Consider the following 12,971-nt stretch of genomic DNA (forward strand, 5'->3'; position numbering starts at 1 on the left):
CGTTACCATCACACCCCATAATAGTTTAAATATGGTCCAGGGTATTATTTTCCATAGGCACCTTCTTTTGCAGTCTGATGACGAGCTGCGCACCAATTTAGAGCATCGAGTTGTTCATTTCATTCGGCGCGTTCATCCGGGTCCGAAGGATAATCAGATTGCTGCTGGTGCCTTCATCTTGGCCTTCGAGGGTGATACATTACTGAAGGAGGTCAAGGTGATGGTCTACCGCTGTGATGTCAAGCCCTATATCCCTCTCCCGATGCGGTGCTTTAAGTGCTGGAATTTCGGCCATATGTCTTCCCTCTGTACTTCCAGCCTCACATGTCGAGATTGCGGACATCCATCACATCCCAATACTCCATGTGCCCCGCCTCCCATCTGTGTCAACTGCGGAGAGCATCATTCACCTTGCTCGCCAGACTGCAGGATCTTACAGAAAGAGCAAAAAATCATGGAATATAAGACCGTGGACCGAATGACCTATACTGAGGCTAAGAGGAAATATGACCGACTACATCCTGTGCGAATGACTTCTTCATATGCCGCCGCTACAACAATCGTGCTAGCCCCATCAGTTCAGCGAATTCCAGCCGGATTGCCAAGCCATACAACTCCACATGCCCCCTTGCCAATGGGGGGCCACTACCCACCCTGTTGCTCCTGCACCACCTACCTCGGGAGCAGCAAGCCCCCACCCATCGGGGACGTCTGTCCCCGTTTCCAACTTCTTCGGCGCCCCTCGCTCGCAAGGGGTCCCTTGGGTCCCTCCCTTCTCAGGTTTCCAGAAGCAGGAAGGATGACGCCTGACAGTGGCATAAGTGCCCACAAGCAGCTGGTCATAGGGCTTCGCGATCCTCCTCCGTCCCAGAGACTGAATCGGTGAAGCCCTCCCAGCCAGTGAAACCCAAGGAGCAGTGAGAGAGGTCCAAGAGGAAGACCTCTAAGGCCATGGAACTTGCAGTGGCACCCACCCCACCACAACCTTCAAGCTCTGCATCTGAAGATGAGGTGGAGATTCTGGTGTCTGCTGACGACCTAGATCTCGCCGGTCCCTCAGACACAATGGATAGCACTTGCACGGGTACTCAATCGGTGGCAGCAGGTGACCCAGTGGCCTAATCTGCCTCCCCAGTCTCTTCACGCCTTTCTCGGCCATGGACAATGTCATCCTCCAGTGGAACTGCAGCGGTTTTTTCCACCATCTTGCTGAGTTCCGACAACTTCTCAGCCTTCACCCTCTCCTCTGCATTGCTCTTCAAGAAACTTGGTTTCCAGCAATGTGAATCCCCGCCCTTCGTTGCTATCGGGGTTATTATATGAACCAGGCAGCTTAACGAAAGGGTATCTGGTGGCGTCTGCATCTATGTCCTTCACAGCGAGTCTGTCCCTTTACAAACGCCTTTAGAGGCTGTCGCTGTTTGGGTGTGGACACCTTAGGCTGTTACTGTCTGCAGCCTGTATCTTTCACCGGATGGTGATGTCCCGCGGCATGTCCTGGCTGCACTGATAGCCCAATTGCCGCCACCTCTTCTGTTACTGGGCGACTTCAGTGTCCATAACCCTCTGTGGGGTGAATCAGTGGCAACAGGCCGAGGCAGCACTATTGAGCACGTATTGGCACAGCTCAACCTTTCCCTTTTAAATGATGGTGCCTTCACACGTTTCAGTGTGGTGCATGGCACGTACTCAGCCATCGACCTTTCGATCTGCAGCCCTAGCCTCTTACCGTCTGTCCAATGGAGTGTGCATAACGACTTGTGCGGTAGTGACCACTTTCCGATCTTCCTGTCACTGCCACAGCATCACTCTTCTGGGCGCCACTGCAGATAGGCTATGAATAAGGCTGACTGGGACTTGTTCTCCTCCATTGCCACTATTGAGCCTCTTTCCAATGATGCCATTGATGCGGTGGTTCACTCGATCACCACCAGCATCGTTACTGCCGCAGACTCTGCTATTTCCTGTTCTTCTGGGTCCCCTTGGCGGAGGACTGTGCCTTGGTGGTCGCCCGAGATCGCTGAGGGGATTAAAGATTTCAGGCGGGCACTCCAGCGTCAGAAGCGGCATCCCTCATTAGAACACCTCATTACCTTTCAACGGCTCCATGTGCGAGCCCACCGCCTTATTCGCCATCGCAAGCAGGAGTGCTGGGGAAGATATTTCTCCACCATTGGCCTCCATACCTCTCCATCACAAGTTTGGGCCAAGATCAGGCACCTCTATGGCTCTCGGACCCCCATCAGCGTCCCTGCGCTTTCACTGAATGTTGCGGTCTGTACTGACTCCGACACAATTGCAAACCACTTAGCAGAGCAATTTGCTCAGAGTTTTGCTTCTGTGAATTACCCACTGGCCTTCCGCTCCCTGAAAGAGTGGTTGGAGCCTTTCATTTCACACACGCCATCCTGAATTGTACAATGTTCCATTCAGTGAGTGGGAATTCCACAGTGCCCTAGCCGCTTGCCCTGATACAGCTCCCAGGCCCGATCGCATCCACTGTCAGATGCTCAAACACCTCTCAGTGGACTGCCAGTGACGCCTCCTCTACCTTTACAACCGTATCTGGGTTGCGGGTGAGTTCCCGTCGCAATGGCGGGAAAGCATCATAATCCCCGTTATGAAACCTGGCAAAAACCCACTGGAGGTAGACAGCTACCACCCTAGCTCCCCCCCCCCCCCCCCCCCCCCCCAAACTCCCCGTGGGGCCCACAACTCTTTTGTGGATACGTACATAGTGAGCACAGGACCCCGAGCTAGTGTGGCCCTCCTTCCTTTCCGGGCTGCATACCTTCCTTTTCCGCATCCTTCCCCATCCCCCATCTTGCCCCTCCGCCTCACCTCCGCCTCCTCCCTCCCCTTTCTCCCCCTCTGGGGGTACGTTTAGTGCCTACGTCCGTAGACGGATGCTTGAAACTGTAAATCGGTCTCTCTCCAATGCTTTCTCTGTTGGCAGTTATAGTCCTTCCTTTGCCCTTCTTTTTTCCTGACGTCTACTCTTTACCCTTTTCTCCACTGCGGCGTTTGAGACCTCTCTTCTTTCCTTTCCTTTTCCTTGTTCCTCCCTTTCTCTTTCTTCCTCCCTGTGCATGTCTGAAGGCTGACCCTCGCATTCCCATGCGTAGCTGGTGACGGGGTAACCCGTAATTCCCCGCCTCGGGTAGACAGGTAGGACACATACGTACCCCCTGGTATCGGCCAGGCCCAGGGAGGAGTGATTACCCGAGCTGATACCTTCCGAAAGTGCCGATTGGACCCTCCGTCCATTTCTCGGGAGGTGTGAACAATCACCTAAGGCGGGAGTGCCCTCAGAGAGGGTCCCCACAAGGAAGGAGCACACCATCGGAGACGCCGGTAATCGTGGGGGTACTTCCGCAATGGTTTCCTCATCATCTACTGTGTCTGCTCACAAGCGTAAGTTCAATGAGTCTCAGCCACGGACAGTTCTTCCATCGTTGCCACAGTTTCATCCGGGAGTCTGCTTCCGTCAGCTGCTCCATTCTCTTTCCTTCTACTTTCCTAAAACTTTCTTGGAAACTTGGGGTACAGCACCGCCTTGGCTCCGGCCGCAGACCTGCCTACTCCGTGACCTTTGTCAGTTTCCCAAGGATGGTACCTCTTCTCTTGTTTATCGTCGGGCATTTGCTGCTCTCTGCCCACAAATGAAGGATGCCACATTTATTTACACTGATGGCTCAAAAACATCGCTTGGTGTTGGGAGTGCCTATATTGTTGGCGACACCCCAAATCGATTTCGGCTTCCTGACCAGTGTTCGGTTTATACTGTGGAGCTTTACGCTGTTCTCCAGGCTGTCCAATACATCTGTCGCCATCAGCGGATACAGTATGTTATCTGCTCAGACACTATCAGCTCTCTCCTCTGTCTCCAAGCTCTCTACCCTGTCCACCCTCTGGTCCACCGGATTCAGGGCTGCCTCCACTTGCTCCACTTGGTGGGCGTCTCTGTGGCATTCCTCTAGATCCCAGGACATGGTGGTATCTGTGGAAATGTGGTGGCCGATATAGCGGCCAAGCCTGCAGTCTCTCTTCTTCGGCCAGCTATTCGCATGATTTCCTTCGACGATCTACGGAGTGTTTTATGTCGTCATGTTGCTCTTTTATGGCACGCAAATTGGTCGACACTTCCCAATAATAAATTGCGGGACATGAAAGCTCTTCCCTGTGCTTGGACCTCTTCCTCCCGACCTTGTCGTCGGGAGGAGGTAATTTTAACTAGACTCTGGATAGGGCACTGTCTTTTTAGCCATCGACATCTTTTAAGCGGCGATCCTCCCCCACACTGTCCCCACTGCTCTCAACTGTGGACAGTGAGACACCTTTTACTTGAGTGCCCCTATTTTACTCCATTACGCGCCCATCTACAGCTGTCGCCTGATATATCTTCTGTTTTAGCAGATGACACACGATCAGCCGATCGCGTTCTCGAGTTCATTAGTGCCAGTGAGATGAGTAATTTGAAGCTCTTTTTGGGGACAAACATCCCTCCCTCTCCAAAGGTGTGTTTTTTAGGCTTTCCTTCTGTTTTTGATTTCCCCACTTTCTTGAGTTTTGCTCCCATTGCTGCTGGTTTCCAGTTTCGTTTTTTTTTAGCTTTTCCTAAGTCACAGACTGGGCGCTAATGACCGTAGCAGTTTTGCACCCTAAAACCATAAAAAAAAACGTTAGCCTCATCAACGTTCCTTGCAAGTTACTTGAATGCATGGTGAGCTGGCAGTTGAGTTGGCTCCTTGAGTCTCAGGACCTTCTGGCTCTGTCCCAGAGTGGTTTTCGCCAAGGACGCTTCACCATCGACAACTTGGTGTACCTGGAGTCTGCCATTCGGTCAGCCTTTTTCCGGCAACACCACCTCATCGCCGTCTTTTTCAATCTCATGAAGGCCTACAATACGACTTGGTGACACCACATCCCCGTTACTCTGCGTGAGTGGGGTCTTCGTGGCCCATTCCCGGTTTTTAGACAGAACTTTTTATCCTACCGCACTTTCAGAGTTCGCGTTGGTGCTTCCCATAGTGCACCCCATACACAGGAGAATGGGGTCCCCCAAGGCTCTGTCCTGAGCATCCCCCTCTTTCTAATAGCCGTCAATGATCTTGCACTAGCAGTAGGACCGTCAGTCTCTCCCCTCATCTATGCTGATGATTTTTGTATTTCTTTCTGCTCCTCTTCTACTGCTGTAGCTGAACGCCATCTGCAGGGAGCTATACGGAAGGTGCAGTCACGGGCCCTCAATCACGGCTTCCAGTTTTTGGCCACCAAAACTTGTGTGATGCACTTCTGTTGCCTTCATACCGTCCATCCACATCCCGCACTTTACCCCGATGACCAACTACTAGACATAGTGGAGACTTACCGCTTCCTGGAACTGGTCTTCGATGCCCACTTAAGTTGGCTTCCCCATATTCGTCAGCTTAAGGACAAGTGCTGGCGACATCTCAATCTACTTCAATGCCTGAGCCACACCAACTGGGGTGCTGATCGTCGTACTCTACTGCAGCTGTACCACGCCATTGTACAGTCCCGTGTTGATTACAGAAGCGTGGTGTATGGTTCAGCCACCCCTTCTGTACTACATCTACTAGACCCTGTCCACCACTGTGGAGTTCGCCTCACTACGGAAGCCTTTCGATCTAGCCCTGTGAACAGTCTCCTTGTAGAAGTGGGCGTTTATCCATTGCGGCTCCGGCAGCAACTATTGTTCACAAACTATACTGCACACATCCATAGTTCACCTCGTCACCTAAATTACCGTCTTCTTTTCCCCAACACGGTGGTCCATCTCCCGCAACGGCGGCCCAGAATTGGGAATCCCTTCGCTGTCCGTGTCCGGTCACTTCTTCATGACCTTGATGCTTCCCCCCTACCACCTTTCCTGCAGACTCGTTTCTGTACCCCTCCATAGTCAATACCTCAGCCGCAGCTTCGGCTGACCTATTTCTTGGCCCCGAAGGCTCAGTCCCACCTGAGTTCCTCCGCCGGAATTTTCTCTCTGTTCTTGGCGAGTTTGGGGGCTCAGACATCATCTACACTGATGGCTCACTGGTCGACGGTCTTGTTGGCTTTGCTTACGCTCACTTTGACCATACAGAACAATGCTCCTTGCTAGCTGGCTGCAATGTATTCACTGCCGAGCTTGTTGCCATCTATCGCGCTCTTGAACATATCCGCTCCTGCTCTGGTGAGTCCTATGTCATTTGTAGTGACTCCTTCAGCAGCCTACAAGTCCTTGATCAGTGCTTCCCTAGGCATCCTTTGTTATGGCTAATCCAGGAGTCTCTTTATGCCCTCTACCGGAGTGGACGCTCAATGACCTTCATTTGGACCCCAGGCCATGTTGGGATACCAGACAATGAACATGTTGACCGCCTGGCCAAACAGGCCACCAGTAAACCATCTCTCCTCTTTGGCCTCCTGGAGACCGATTTGCAAGCAGTCTTCCGCCGCAAAGTTTTTGCGATTTGGGACACTGAATGGCACAACCTGACCACACCAAATAAACTCCGTGCTATCCAGGAGACGACAAATGTGTTGCGGTGATCCATGTGAGCCACTCGCAGGGAATCAGTTGTCCTTTGTTGGCTCCGCATTGGCCAGATCCAGATGACGCACAGCTATTTACTGCACCGTGAGGACCCACCTATATGTCGCTGTGGGTCGGCTTTGACAGTGGTCCACATTTTGTTGGCTTGTCCCCTTTTAACTGTGCTCAGGCAGCGTTTGCGCTTCCTGATACACTCCCAGCCCTTTTAACAGATGACACTGCCATGGCAGGCTTAGTTTTGCATCTTATTCGGGCATGGGGCTTTTATCACTTGATCTATGTGTTTGTCATTTTTTTTGTGTTGAGTCTGGCCTTTGGCCTGCGGATTTTTAGTGTGTTTCTAGGTGGTTGGCTTTTCCTTTTTGTCTCTATGGTCGGCCAACCACTGTCACGATCTGTGTGATTTTAATTTCTTTTATCTGGTCTCTGTCTGAGTCTTTCTTGTCCTGTATCATCTCTTGTCAACTCCATTGTTCGTTTTTATTCTTTGTGGGTGTTTAAAGTTTTTGGAAAAAGGGACCGATGGCCGTAGCAGTCTGGTCCCTTTAATCCCACAAACCAACCAATCCAATCTCGTACAGCACACAAAGAACAAACACCTATAACTTTCTGTACGAGTTCTGATTTCCCTTATTTTATCGTGGTGATAATTTCTCCCTATGTAGGTCAGTATCAACAAAATATTTTTGCATTCGGAGGAGAAAGTTGGTGATTAGAATTTCATGGAAGATTCCATCGCAAGGGAAAATGCCTGTCTTTTAATGATGTCCAGCCCAAATCCTGTATCATTTCAGTGACACTCTCTCCCATATTTTGCGATAATATAAAATGTGCTGCTCTTCTTTGAACTTTTTCTACACTACTGGCCATTAAAATTGCTACACCACGAAGATGACGTGCTACAGAAGCGAAATTTAACCGACAGGTAGAAGATGCTGTGATATGCAAATGATTAGCTTTCCAGAGCATTCACACAAGGTTGGCACAATTGGCGACACTTACAACTGCTGACGTGAGGAAAGTTTCCAACCGATTTCTCATACACAAATAGCAGTTAACCGGTGTTGCCAGGTGAAACGTTGTTGTGATGCCCCGTGTAAGGAGGAGAAATGCGTACCATCACGTTTCCGACTTTGATAAAGGTCGGATTGTAGACTATCGCGATTGCGGTTTATCATATCGCGACATTGCTGCTCGCGTTGGTCGAGATCCAATTACTGTTAGCAGAATATGGAATCGGTGGGTTCAGGAGGGTAATACAGAATGCCGTGCTGGATCCCAACGGCCTCGTATCACTAGCAGTCGAGATGACAGGCATCTTATCCGCATGGCTGTTACGGATCATGCAGCCACGTCTCGATCCCTGAGTCAACAGATGGGAACGTTTGCAAGATAACAGCCATCCGCATGAACAGTTCGACGACGTTTGCAGCAGCATGGACTATCAGCTTGGAGACCATGGCTGCGGTTACCCTTGACGTTGCATCACAGGCAGGAGTGCCTGTGATGGTGTACTCAATGACTAATCTGGGTGCACGAATGGCAAAACGTCATTTTTTCGGATGAATCCAGGTTCTGTTTACAGCATCATGATGGTCGCATCCGTGTTTGGCAACATCACGGTGAACACACATTGGAAGCCTGTATTCGTCATCGCCATACTGGCGTATCACCCAGCATGATGGTATGGGGTGCCATTGGTTACACGTCTCGGTCACCTCTTGTTTGCATTGACGGCACTCTCTGCGAAACCCTACATTTCAGCAGGACAATGCACAACCACGTGTTGCAGGTCCTGTACGGGCCTTTCTGGATACAGAAAATGTTCGACTGCTGTCGTGGCCAGCAATTCTCCAGATCTCTCACCAATTGAAAACGTCTGGTCAATGGTGGCCGAGCAACTGGCTCGTCACAATACGCCAGTCACTACTCTTGATGAACTGTGGTATCATGCTGAAGCTGCATGGGCAGCTGTACCTCTACACGCCATCCAAGCTCTGTTTGACTCAATGCCCAGGCCTATCAAGGCCGTTATTATGGTTGTTCTGGGTACTGATTTCTCAGGATCTACGCACCCAGATTGCGTGAAAATGTAATCACATGTCAGTTCTAGTATAATATATTTGTCCAATGAATACCCGTTTATCATCTGCATTTCTTCTTGGTGTAGCAATTTTAATGGCCAGTAGTGTATGTACTCCATCGGTCCTGTCTGGTAAGGATCCAACACTGTGCAGCAGTATTCTAAAAGAAGACAGACAAGCATAGTGTTGGCAGTCTCTTTAGTAGATCTGTTACATTTTCTGAGTGTCCTGTCAATAAAATACATTCTTTGGTTAGCCTTCCCCACAACATTTTCTGTGTTCCTTCAAATTTAAATTGTTCATAATTGTAATTCCTAGGTATTTAGTTGAATTTACAGCCTTTAGATTTGACTGATTTATTGTGTAATCGAAGTTTAATTAATTCCTTTTAGCACTCATGTGGATAACCTCACACTTTTTGTTATTTAGGGTCAACTGCCAATTTTTGCACCATTCAGATATCTTTTCTAAATCATTTTGCAATTTGTTTTGATCTTGAAATTTTAAGCTCATACTAACATCAGTTTACAGAATTATTGTTTCATATGACCCATTTTTGTTGGTATTGTTGAAGCTTTGTGTACTCTGTTTCTTAGTTTTTCTATCTGTTTGTGTTTTGCTATCTTGGTAAAATTTACTTATTTACTCAGTATTTTTCAGATGTACAGTCAGTCATCAGTTCCCATATATTACACTGACATATATTTGTCAAAATATATCTTCTCAACAAATTTCTTCAGTGTTTTAAAGATGGCTTGTGTCCTTCAAGTAGCAATGTGGTGATTGGCACTGATGTAATAGCCCCTGTAACTAAACACTGCATAGTATAAAACATCTTGAATATGCTCTTTGGCACTGATCCATAGCACAAGTGAACATAACCAAATGTGTCCTTATTAGGCTCTGGTATATAAAGTCGTGGTTGTTCACTGATCAGAACCCCACCATACTCCAGTTGTACTCTTATAATACTACATGCTTCTTCAAATCTTCTAATAACATTTGTAATACAGTGTTTCAATTTTAGATTTTCATTTATAATCAGTCAAGCAGTATCAAGGTTTCGCACTAGACACTATGGCGAGTTTAGTGCACGCAGACATTCAGACAGCACACCCGCAACTAACTATATTATTGGTTTTGGTATTGGGAAGTTGTATTGTGTCAGTTGCATTGCTGGAATTCACAGTCTAGTGATTTTCATCAGAATGGACGTACTAGTAGATATTTCAAGTCTACTATCTATGCACTATACATGCAAGCAACTAATGGTTACATTCACCTTTAGTTGGCAACTTTAAATATTTATCTTCATCATATAAACACATGTAATTTGTGCATTATAGTATTTGGATATTGATGTGAAAATAGTCCCAGAGGTCTGTGATATGTAGACTGAATGGAACAGGAGCCAAGACTGATTGCTTTGGAAGTCCTTCACTAATTTCCCTGTGCTCCACTGAAGTCCCTTTTTGTGGAATGATTACTTTTCTGTTCCTCAGGAAGTTGTCAATGAATGGTTCGCATGGGCATGACATGGCAGTCCACACACAACTGTAGATTTAGAGGTACAGTAGTTTATTAGTAATATTATTATTTCTTCTGTTCTTCAATTATTATTATTATTATTTTTTTCCTCAGACGTTAAGTATGGTTAAAAATGGAAAGTGACGCGGACCTTGATCAAGCGTCACTTCCTTTTAACTGTACGGTATGTTATATTGCATTTAGGAACTTTCGGGTAATTGAACATGTATCAATAATTACAGATTTCTGTAGTTGTATATATAAGTTTGGATGTAGCTGTATTGCATTGATGTATTGGTGGATATTGTGTGGTATGACTCCTGTAGTTGATAGTATAATTGGTATAATGTCAACTTTATCCTGATGCCACATGTCCTTGACTTCCTCAGCCAGTTACATGTATTTTTCAATTTTTTCTCCTGTTTTCTTTTGTATATTTGTTGTATTGGGTATGGATATTTCGATTAGTTCTGTTAATTTCTTCTTTTTATTGGTGAGTATGATGTCAGGTTTGTTATGTGGTGTTGTTTTATCTGTTATAATGGTTTGGCGTCCTCTTGGGTAAAATATTCCGGAGGTAAAATAGTCCCCCATTCGGATCTCCGGGCGGGGACTACTCAAGAGGATGTCGTTATCAGGAGAAAGAAAACTGGCGTTCTACGGATCGGAGCGTGGAATGTCAGATCCCTTAATCGGGCAGGTAGGTTAGAAAATTTAAAAAGGGAAATGGATAGGTTGAAGTTAGATATAGTGGGAATTAGTGAAGTTCGGTGGCAGGAGGAAGAAGACTTCTGGTCAGGTGACTACAGGGTTATAAACACAAAATCAAATAGGGGTAATGGAGGAGTAGGTTTAATAATGAATAGGAAAATAGGAATGCGGGTAAGCTACTACAAACAGCATAGTGAACGCATTATTGTGGCCAAGATAGATACGAAGCCCACACCTACTACAGTAGTACAAGTTTATATGCCAACTAGCTCTGCAGATGACGAAGAAATTGAAGAAATGTATGATGAAATAAAAGAAATTATTCAGATTGTGAAGGGAGACGAAAATTTAATAGTCATGGGTGACTGGAATTCGAGTGTAGGAAAAGGGAGAGAAGGAAACATAGTAGGTGAATATGGATTGGGGGACAGAAATGAAAGAGGAAGCCGCATGGTAGAATTTTGCACAGAGCACAACATAATCATAACTAACACTTGGTTTAAGAATCATGAAAGAAGGTTGTATACATGGAAGAACCCTGGAGATACTAAAAGGTATCAGATAGATTATATAATGGTAAGACAGAGATTTAGGAACCAGGTTTTAAATTGTAAGACATTTCCAGGGGCAGATGTGGACTTTGACCACAATCTATTGGTTATGACCTGTAGATTAAAACTGAAGAAACTGCAAAAAGGTGGGAATTTAAGGAGATGGGACCTGGATGAACTAAAAGAACCAGAGGTTGTACAGAGATTCAGGGAGAGCATAAGGGAGCAATTGACAGGAATGGGGGAAATAAATACAGTAGAAGAAGAATGGATAGCTCTGAGGGATGAAGTAGTGACGGCAGCAGAGGATCAAGTAGGTAAAAAGACGAGGGCTAGTAGAAATCCTTGGGTAACAGAAGAAATATTGAATTTAATTGATGAAAGGAGAAAATATAAAAATGCAGTAAGTGAAACAGGCAAAAAGGAATACAAACGTCTCAAAAATGATATCGACAGGAAGTGCAAAATGGCTAAGCAGGGATGTCTAGAGGACAAATGTAAGGATGTAGAGGTCTATCTCACTAGGGGTAAGATAGATACCGCCTACAGGAAAATTAGAGAGACCTTTGGAGATAAGAGAACGAATTGTATGAATATCAAGAGCTCAGATGGAAACCCAGTTCTAAGCAAAGAAGGGAAAGCAGAAAGGTGGAAGGAGTATATAGAGGGTCTATACAAGGGCGATGTACTTGAGGACAATATTATGGAAATGGAAGAGGATGTAGATGAAGATGAAATGGGAGATACGATACTGCGTGAAGAGTTTGACAGAGCACTGAAAGACCTGAGTCGAAACAAGGCCCCCGGAGTAGACAATATTCCATTGGAACTACTGACGGCCGTGGGAGAGCCAGTCCTGACAAAACTCTACCATCTGGTGAGCAAGATGTATGAAACAGGCGAAATACCCTCAGACTTCAAGAAGAATATAATAATTCCAATCCCAAAGAAAGCAGGTGTTGACAGATGTGAAAATTACCGAACTATCAGCTTAATAAGTCACAGCTGCAAAATACTAACACGAATTCTTTACAGACGAATGGAAAAACTAGTAGAAGCCAAAATGAAACTTCCTGGCAGATTAAAACTGTGTGCCCGACCGAGACTCGAACTCGGGACCTTTGCCTTTCGCGGGCAAGTGCTCTACCAACTGAGCTACCGAAGCACGACTCACGCCCGGTACTCACAGCTTTACTTCTGCCAGTACCTCGTCTCCTACCTTCCAAACTTTACAGAAGCTCTCCTGCGAACCTTGCAGAACTAGCACTCCTGAAAGAAAGGATATTGCGGAGACATGGCTTAGCCACAGCCTGGGGGATGTTTCCAGAATGAGATTTTCACTCTGCAGCGGAGTGTGCGCTGATATGAAACTTCCTGGCAGATTAAAACTGTGTGCCCGACCGAGACTCGAACTCGGGACCTTTGCCTTTCGCGGGCAAGTGCTCTACCAACTGAGCTACCGAAGCACGACTCACGCCCGGTACTCACAGCTTTACTTCTGCCAGTACCTCGTCTCCTACCTTCCAAACTTTACAGAAG

The sequence above is a fragment of the Schistocerca americana genome, chromosome 5, assembly GCF_021461395.2.
Source record: "Schistocerca americana isolate TAMUIC-IGC-003095 chromosome 5, iqSchAmer2.1, whole genome shotgun sequence".
Taxonomy (NCBI): domain Eukaryota; kingdom Metazoa; phylum Arthropoda; class Insecta; order Orthoptera; family Acrididae; genus Schistocerca; species Schistocerca americana.